The sequence below is a fragment of the Amphiprion ocellaris genome, chromosome 7 (assembly GCF_022539595.1).
Source record: "Amphiprion ocellaris isolate individual 3 ecotype Okinawa chromosome 7, ASM2253959v1, whole genome shotgun sequence".
Lineage (NCBI taxonomy): Eukaryota > Metazoa > Chordata > Actinopteri > Pomacentridae > Amphiprion > Amphiprion ocellaris.
The window spans coordinates 4,481,203-4,491,567 of NC_072772.1; the positions used below are offsets into that span (position 1 = coordinate 4,481,203).

At 36.7% G+C, this 10,365-nt stretch overlaps 1 long non-coding RNA gene across 1 annotated transcript; it reads left to right on the forward strand.

The window, feature by feature from the left end:
• Nucleotides 1-3,992: 3,992 nt before the first annotated feature.
• On the forward strand, nucleotides 3,993-9,518 carry LOC129349338 (uncharacterized). Its single transcript, XR_008602320.1, has 3 exons — nucleotides 3,993-4,175; nucleotides 7,924-8,072; nucleotides 9,019-9,518. It is a non-coding gene; the product is annotated as an uncharacterized LOC129349338 (long non-coding RNA).
• The last annotated feature ends 847 nt before the right edge of the window (nucleotides 9,519-10,365 follow it).

Consider the following 10,365-nt stretch of genomic DNA (forward strand, 5'->3'; position numbering starts at 1 on the left):
ACGAGCTCTGAGGGAGGAGTGTCGCTTCACTTTGTCCTGAGTATGAGGTAGCATCATGAGTCTGGAGGAAGGTGGATTATAAACAAAGGAGAAGGAGCTCTGCTGATTTCTCTTTTTTCACAGCGTGAGACATACTGTCACATCAGACAGCTGTGAAATAGTTGCTGGATAATGATGGTGAAAATACATTTCAGAACTAACCTAAATAAGGCTTCTCCCTGAGTGAAGGCCATCGGTTCGTTTTCATTCCCTGAGGATCCAATGAGGCTTATTTTGAAAGATTACAAAGACAAGTTGTGGCAGAAACACGGAAAAACACATAAATATACAATCAGCTTTTTTCCACATACAGTGAATGGTCTTTGATTACAGCTACACACAACTGCATGACAGTAATACTTTAATATTACTGTCGGAAGTCTACAAAGATGAACAGAAGGAAAATAATGTAGTTTTCAGCATATTAAAGTAAAAGTACTTGATATGACACGATAATGTAGCAACAGTACAATGCAATACTGCAATATAGCATGCTTAGATACATCATATATAATACAACATGGTAAATACAGTACAATGCACCACATCATGCATGATCAAGTGTAGGATATGTTAGAAATTTATGAACTGCCATGACATGATACAAGTTACAATATGATAATATTTGATATAATACTAAGCTATACAGTATGACGCAGTGGGTAAGATGAAATGTAGTAAAATGTGACACAATATCACAAAATACTTCTTTAGTATGACGCTTTAGTTATGCTACAATATACTACAATAATAGACAGTACACGATGATACAAAGGAACAAAATATTACACTAAACGGTACAATAAAATACAAAGTTGTGTATAATATCACATTATATGAATATTATGTACGGTGTTTGAATTATGATACAGAGCTTCATCACATGATACAATGTGATAAAATATGATACTAAGCTATACAATACCCTACAATACAATACTTAATATATGACACAGTATAATGCAAAGGTATGCAATATTGTACAGTTGTGATACACTGTTACGTTACATTATGTTACATTCCGTTATGTTACATTCCGTTATGTTACATTCCGTTATGTTCCGTTATGTTCTGTTATGTTACGATACGTTGTTATGTTACGTTGTTACATTACGTTGTTACGTTGTTACGTTACACTACGTTACGTTACGAAATGTTATGTTGCGTAGCATTTCGTTGCAGCAGCTACTTTTCACATTTGTTGTTTTAATGTAAATTTTTAATCCTGTGCTTTAATCTAGCATGCAATTTATTTATTTTGTTGAGTGAGTTAGTGTTGTCTGTTTTTAAGTGTTGCACTTAATGTTTCTCTGGCTGCTGTCTTGGCCAGGCTTCCCTTAAAAAAGAGGTCATTATATCTCAGCAGGACCAACCTGGTTAAATAAAGGCTAAATAAATATTTTTTAAAAACAACGTAATGTTATGTTACGTTAAGTTATGTTACAATACAATATGATTTGTATGTTACGACACGATACGATTAAGAACAATATGATGCAATACAATAACATACAATACGATATGATTTTATACAATATGATAAGTTATGATGCAATACAATTTTGTACAATATCATTCCATACAATACGATACCATTGGATTCAGTACAATTTGGTACAGTAGCATATGATATGATAGACTGCCTTACTATGTGATACAGTATATAAATGATAAGATATAGTACGATATAAGATTCACTATGATGTGATGCAATAAAATACCTCAACAATACACACATCGTGTATCATAAAATATGATATGACTATATGATACAATGTAGTGCAACATGATGTAATACAATATGATGCAAAACTGTATGATGCACCACAATATTCAATTCAACTCAATTTTATTTATATAGCGCCAAATACAGGTAAAATTGTCTCAAGACGCTTTACAGAATCCACACGCCATATGCATGATATGACACGTAAATGTGAAATGTGCGTTTTGATAAAATACTGTACAATATAATGTAATTTTATGACTTACTACGTCATTGTCTTGGTCTCTAAACAAGGTTTCAGGAATGCATTCTTGACTTGAATGTTGTTAAATGCAGATTTTTGCATCATAGCCTGTTTGCTGGCAAATGTTTCTTTATACCTACAATATAGTTTTCATACAATGAGTTTTGACAGGGCAATCAAGAAAACACTCTGTAGAAAATGGGCGAGGTGAGGTAATCAAACATCTGTCTACACAAACGCTCTCTGATAAACTGTTCTTCAAGCGTCTGTTACTCTCTTTGTCTTTCCTAAACACTCACACATTATGCTGTTGTTGCTGCACCTGGTGACCCTCCTCATGAACCTGACACAGACACACACTCAGTTATTCAGTTGTTCAAGTAATCACTCACACACACACACACACACACACACACACACACACACACATGCAAACACATATTCAGGTCAGTAGGTTCTGTTTGTCGTCCAGCCCTGAAGCGTCTCACTCCTCACTCGTACATGCTGGAAAAACTGGATTTTGACCAGTACACCACATCAGTAGTCCCTCCACACCCACAGCGCCGGGGTCAGAGGTGCTGCTGTGATAGCATGCATAGTGAGTTTCGGAGGTAAAGTTGAGACCTGTGACAGGTGAAAATGCTTTCATGTGTTTGTTCCCTGCAGGCCTGAGGGCAGGGGAAGTGCAGCTTCTAACCGCCTGAACCAGAGTCTCCACGTGCAACAAATGTCCTCTGTCACCCTGATTATTTAATTCTTTGTTTTGCAAACTTTGTCCAGAGTTTTCTTGCTTATTTCCTCTTTGCATGCTGCCCTGCATCAGTGCAATGAGTCTCTATTGTAGACATGCTTGTTCTCCTAGAGGTCCAGTGAGATATATCTGGTTTTAGCTGACCTGACAGAGGAATTTTGTCAGTATGGATGTTGGTTTCCCATCTAAAAAAAACACAAATACAGCAAAGAGTTGGAGAGAGGATTATCCTATAACAGCAATGAAGTATTCCAAGTCCATGAGAAATTCTGCAAGAGTAATTCACACTTAACCTCCTGAGAACCAAGGGGAAAAACTGTTTTTTTGTGATTTCCTGCCTTTTTGGAGTGAAAACAATAATTAGTTTTATAAAAATAGTTCTATTTTAGAGACAACAGAATGATTTTACCATTTAAAAAAAGCAAAACAGCCACACTTCGAAATCAAAATAGGAAGAAAAAGCATGAAGAAAATATGATTACCATAGGCAAAACAACGATATCTTAACAATTTTTGACTGAACTTTTCTCTTTTTCTGGCAGGCGCATTTTGCTGCCGTCTCCATTTTGTCTCAGCATGAAAACAAAGTCATCTCATCCAATCACTTGAGATATCAGTGTAAAGGCCAGGATGTCATCTATTAAGCGCATTAGGATTTAGTAGGGTAGCTCAAATGAGTCAAAAGATATAGATCAAAATCAAATGTCCAGTACAGAGGACATAAATGAATGGGCCAGGCCTCAGGAGGGTCCATGTATATTTTGGCAATTGGATTTTCAGTTCTGAAACGGGTATTGAAAAACAAAAAAGGAGTGGCTATTTGATTTTCATCTTAAAATACTAAAATTAAAATTACAAGGCGTTTTTCCATTTCATGATCAAAAAGGGACATACGAAATTTAAAAAATGCTTTGATTTTCATTTTATATTTAGAAAAACAAAACAGCAAAATCAGTAAGAAACAGAAACGATAAAGGTCAGTTTTTTCATTTTCTGAGACCGGAAGTGGTCATCAGCAAGTGTGGAGCCAAACAGAGTACGGTGCATAGACTGGATATAATTTTTTCCGTTAGTTTTCATGGTCAAAATGAGAGATCAGGTGGCCGATCCTAAAATAAATCAATATTGATTTTTTTTTTAAAATTTATAGAGCGTTAAAGTTTTGCGAAGCCAGGGGGCGGGGCTACTTGATTGACAGTCTGGTCTGGAACGATTGACAGGTCCTATGGAGGAGGCAGCAGGGACTCTGCTCTCCTCGTTTGGATTAATTCTGATATAATAACTGTTGGTTTATTTATCGGTGGAGCAGCAGAACCTTTTCCACAGACAGTTTTTCTGCCCGTTGTCTTGTTTTAACCAGTTTTCTACCTTCGGCTGATTCTACCAGCAGACACTGAAAGGTCTGTGATAGTTCGGTAAGTAAATGTTTATTTTCGTATCGGTGTTGCTTTTAATGCACTTTATATGCAGCTTTAGTGTCAGATGTAGAGTTGCCACCCGTCCCTTAAAATACGGAATCGTCCTTTATTTGACAATTAATTGTTGCGTCCCGTATTGAATCAATACGGGACGCAAATTGTTCCGTATTTTCATAAATGCCCCGTACACGTCTGTCACACACTCATCAAAACTGTTTAATGAACAAAATAAAACACAGGAAATACTAAGGGCAGCCAATAATAAACTTCGTAGGACCCACGTAACGAGGACCCGATGCCAGGTCCAGCAGATCACGCTGCACCCACGTGTTTAAAAATGTTTACACCCGAAACTCCACCACGTCCACAGAAGCAAAAACGTTTGCAAAATTGCAGACGTGAGTGGGAAGACTGGAACCCGTGGCAGTGGGTACGAGACAAACTGTGTTTTCTGTTGCTCATGGACTGGCTGAAGTAAGGCAGCATCAGGAGACCAACATGTAAGAAACATGAGAACAGAGAGAATCCAACCAGTAGGTCAAAGTTTATCATCATCTAATCATCTCCTGAAGTCCATATGGTGAGAGACATCAGTATCTGGTTGTTAATTTACCAGAGGATGCTTAGAATCATGCTGGTCTGTACTCTACAGTATTTTAGTGACTCAATAAATGCCTAAGTTGTTTATTATTTTTTAATGCTTTTCAGTTTTTAATAAACGTTTATATAATAGCCAATATGTAATCAATAAATGGCCTTTGCCTGTCCAAAGAAAAACTCCCTCAGAACTCTGATATGCTAACAGCAATAAATAAATCAACAAATACATGCATACACACATAAATAAGTTAATACATTAACTGTGTTAAGATAAGATTTACATTTAGATGAAAAAAAATGTCTGGAGAGAATTTCTTTGTCCAGTATTCTGCATTCAGTTGTTTATGTTTTTGCAGAATCCAGTATTGCTCACTGGTTGCTCATTACATTTCATTAGTTTGGTTTCACTGTTTAAAATGATGCCACTTATTTTCAGACAGAACCTGTGATAATAAAACAATACAAAATTTTTAGTTCTGTGTTAATAAAGCACTTAAAGCTTTAAGTATGGCTAAATGCTTTTTTCAAAATTGAATATATCACTCCTTGGCTGGTAGTGGCCCCGGGTTCGGTAAAATTGGAAAGATATTCACAGATTCAGACTTCTGACATCAATAACTCATTAGATATAGGTTGTCAAAACATAAACAATGCCTCTTTCCCATCGTTGTACAGTAGACAATGTGCTCCAAGCCCAGTTTCATCAACAGTAGCTGTCTTTCAAGTTGCAGAAATAACATTGATGTCTATGTGCAGCTGGCTGTGTGACGAATGCACAGGAACTGTCTGCAAAACCGCTGCAACAGCAAAGAGAGACACAAAAATTCCATAACCTAAATCTTGTACTCTGTAGTGTCACCAAAATCACTGCAGCCTTCAACTGGCTTCTGTTGACACCAGTGTTATTCCTGCAACTTGAAAGACAGCTACTTTTGATAAAACTGGGCTTGTAGCACATTGTCTACCTTACAACGATGGGAAAGAGGCACCGTTTATGTTTTGACAACATATATCTGATGAGTTATTGATGCTGGAAGTCTGAATCTGTGAATATCTTTCCAACTTTATTGAACTGTGGCACCGAGGAGCCGTGGTGGGCGTCCTTTATTTTCATTTCTGAAAGGTGGCAACCCTAGTTTCATGTAAACAGCTGAAGTGTGTTGTGTTAGTGTAATGTGGTACATTTAGTGAATAAAACTGTTCATGGAGACACTGGTTCACATTAATGTAACATTTAGAAAACCTAAATGTGATTAAAACAGTAAGGTTAAGGTTCTGTGTTGTCAGTAGTCCTGAATATCTGCTGAGCAATTAAATGTTCATCAGTGATTCATCTTTAGTGTTAAACTTTTACTTTGCACCTATGTTTTTTAAAAATGTAGGTCGTTTTAAGGTAAGACATTAAAGGATGGTTTTCTTAGGTAAATGAATTTAAGGTTTAATTGACAAATCTTTCAGTCAATGTTGTGTTTCTTTCAATTTGAAATATCTCGAGTTAATTAATACAGCTCAGTCAGTTACATTTTATATTATTAAGAATTCTTATTCAGTTTAACACTAGATGACGTATCAGTTCATTGAGAATTTCAGAGCCATTTTTTTCTTTTCAATTATCTGAATTTAAAGTGATATTATTAAAATATAATTGCAATGAAACAGCAGCAACATAAGAAACGACCAAATATACAAAGGAAGTGCAGCTATTTTAATATTAAAAAAAAGATCAGTTAGAGCATGGTTAAAGTGCAGCTAAAGTTAAGTTAGCGAAACTACGTATAAGCAACGTTTCCTTTTACTTCCAGAAAAATAAAATCCTCATATTTGCTATTTATTAAAAAATCACTAAAAGCAACACTTCCACCAAGTTTGTTTTAGTTTGTTGGTATTTATCGGTGGAGCAGCAGCACATTTTCCACAGACAGTTATACTGTCTGTTGTCTTGTTTTAATCAGTTTTCAGTTCAGTAATTCAGTCCATCGGCTGATTGGACCAACAGACACTGAAGGACTCCGACAGCTGGTCGGTAATAAATGATAATTTACTGATTGGTGCCGGTTTAAATGAACTTTATGTTCAACCTCAGAGTCAGATATAATGTGAGCAGTGAACTCCAGGAGTTGGTGGAGTTTTATTGTGTGTGTTGACCAGAAGAAGAGAGTTAGCATCCAGTGAATATTAGCTTTAATGTGAATTAGCATTGCTAACCGAGCTAGCTGACCAGTCCTGATTAGCAGCTAAATGTAGCATCAAGCTAACGATGTTTGTGTTGTTTCCTGTCAACAGCTGAAGTGTGTTGTGTTCCTGTAATGTGGTTCATTAACTTCATAAAACTGTGGCTGGTTGACGTTAATTTAACGTTCAGGAAACTTAAATGTGATTAAAACAGTAACGTTAATGTTCTAGTTGTCAGTAATCAGCTTTAATTTAACACTAAAACAGACTCTGATAGTTTTAAATGACATCAGTTTCATTAATTTGTTGAAAATTGTCTCATTTGTTGTTGTGATGTTGCTGATTCATTAAAACCAGATGATCCGTGTTGAAGATACGTTTAGTTCTAGTATCAGAAGTACAAGAAGGAAAATGGAAGTTTAGTTCTGCTACGTCAAAGATTTCAGGAATAAAATAGCTAAATGAGTCTTTATGCCTCAAACTTTGTTTGACAATAATGAAATAATCACAGATAATAAAAATATAAATAGCAGAGAAAACTTGAGAGAATAATTTCCTGAAAAGTCTGTAAAGGAAAAGCAGCTTTTTATCCTGAAAGATCAGAATCAGCTGCAACATCTGCATCTGACAGCATCAAGTCAACCAGAAAGAAAAGAAAAAGAAAATGACTTCTTTCTGATCACATCTGTTCCGCTGCTCACAGGCTGCTGCTGCTCACATTCTTCACATTTATTGTCCACTTTTAAAAGTTCAGCAGACAGGTGCTCTGCTTTGGAGTGTGATGATGTCGTCAGTGATGTGGAGAGTGAAGTTCCCATTTCAGCCACAGCGTGCTTCAGAGTTGGACTTGATGTTTGAAATACTGACCGACAGCTCAGATTTAACTGTCTGTAGTTCCGTTTTGATGGATGTTAAACTTTCACTCAAAGCCTCCAGGAGCTGGGTCTTTAAAATAACCACCGTCTCATTACAGAGTGAAAGTAGCAGTTCCTCCTGAAGGTCAGAGATTGCAGCATCTGAGGGCCTCTTCAAAAGAAGACGTAGTTGATGAAGGCGTTCTGGAGCAGGACCAGAAAGACCACGACCAAGCAGCCTTGAGATCTTAGACAGCGTCTCCCTGAGGTGGGTGTCAACAGTGTTCATGGTCAGGTCTGTGGTAATCCTGTCAAAAAACAAAACAGAAAAAAATCTAGATTATAAATCAACATGTAACCAAAGCACTCTGTGTATAACGCCATAGTATAGTATGTAGTTCAGAAAATGTCAAAGTATAGTATACTTTTCAAGAATAACATAGTATGGCCTGTAGTTCATAGTATAGCATGTCGGCAAATAAAAACCCCATAGATTATTCTGTGGTTCAAAAAGCGCAAAATGATAGGATGTTGCCTAAAATGGTCATGAATGATGTGTGGTTCAAAAAATGTCATAGTGCAGTATATTGTCAAAATAGTATGTAATTCAAGAAAACATCAGAGTATAATATGTCATCTAAAAAATGCCAGAGAATAATATTTCATTGCACAAGTAAAAGTATAGTAATTTGTAAAACTGTTCAAATTCTTATATGCTGCTAAAAAAACAACAAAAAACTAAAACAAAAAAATAGTAATATGTCAATTAAAAATGCCTATAGTATAGCACGTCGTTCAACAAACGTCATAGTATAGCATGTCGCTCTAAAAACGTCATAGTATAGCCTTTAGTCCACAAAACGTTGTCATGTCCCGGCTGTCTGAAGTAGGTGAGGAGCAACACAAAAACAGTTCAAACACTGGTTTCCAGAGGGTTAGACGAGTATTTATTTGAAAGAGTGAATTTACAACAACACAACATGTGAGGGGGTTAAAAGCAAATGGGTGTTGGTAAAATAAAAACAAATAAACAGAACTAAAGTGAACTTCATGTTGACATTGATGGGCATTCCAACCAGGAGCAAAGTAAAAGATAATCAATACAAAAAAAACCTCTTCCTGTTCACCTCTTAAAACCCAAAAACACACCGCAGTAGCACCCTAAACTAAAAGTACCAATGGGTTTCCTGTTTTCCTTTCTAAACAATTCAAAGGTCCCTCTCTATCTCCCTACACATCCACCAACCACTGGAACACATCTCCAAAGTTCTACTGGGCCAGCTCAGCTTCCCCTCAGAAGAAGTGCTGCCACCTGCCAGATGAAGGAGCCTTTTGAGAGGCAGCTGGCATCGTGATTGGACTGTACTTTGGTCTGTTCCAATCCAGCTTCAGCTCCAGAGACGGCAGGCGGGACGAGTCAACGGAGGCCGGGTGGACGAAGGCATGCAGCTGAGTACAATCCAGAAAACAACAGAGGAGGAGTGCAGGGGTCCAGGGCCAAAACAGAGTAGCATCGTATGTCTCTTAGAAAACATCATAGTATAGCCTTTGCTATGAAAAAACGCTATCATATACATCGTGTATTGTACAAATAACAAGTCAAAGGAAAGAGACATACATTGTAGAATTGTAGTAATTGTGGGCTGACTGATTTACTGATTATCAGTATTTTATTTTTTACTGATTTATGGTAATAAATACATTTTAAAATGGTGCTACTTTGGCTCTGAACCTTTATCTACCTGTGGTCGCTCTGTCTTCTGGAGTGATTTGATAGGTTATACGTCACGAATAAAACTCCTTTAACTTAACATCTGTAAACAAAACAAAAACGTATCAGCAAAGTTTTCTGTTAGAGTTTGTGTTCTTGTAAGTTTAACTCCAAGATTTTAAATACTTTCATTTACTGCAAATGAATATCTACTCCAAATGTCTCACTAATAATCATTATCAGCCTTAAAAACCCACAAAACACCCCTCTATACTCGACCACACTTAGTACAGTCTGGTTCCCCCTTCTATAAATCTGCTTGGAATCTTCCACTTCCTGTTTGTCAAAGTGGCCTTCTACCTGGACAGGTTTTGTTGGAGCATATGCAACAAACATTTTGGGTAACTGCACTTTAATATGGATGGATGACACTGAATTAGAGTCTGTTTTAATGAGACTGAGTTAAGATGTGTAGCTCTGTCATTAAATAGGAAATTATTTCTCAGAATTCACAGAGAAAAGTTTGAAATGTTTGCTAGGTTAGCGTCCCACATGTTCTTTGGCTCAGCTAAAGCTAACTCTCTCCAACTTCTGGATCTCTTGAGTTGCTTGTTGTTAAAATATGTAGAGATTAAACTTCAGTGTCATTCATTGATGTTAAAGTGCAGTTTTTCAAATGTTTGTTGCACATGCTCCCGACCAAACCAGTCCAGGTGGAAGATGATGTGAAGAGAAAGCTCCAGAGGATGAATATCACACATTTACGTTGGAAATAAATGTCCTTTAATTAGACATTGTCATGCAAAAGTTGGATTTCCCTTCAATGATGTTCAAATCTTTGAGTGTTTTG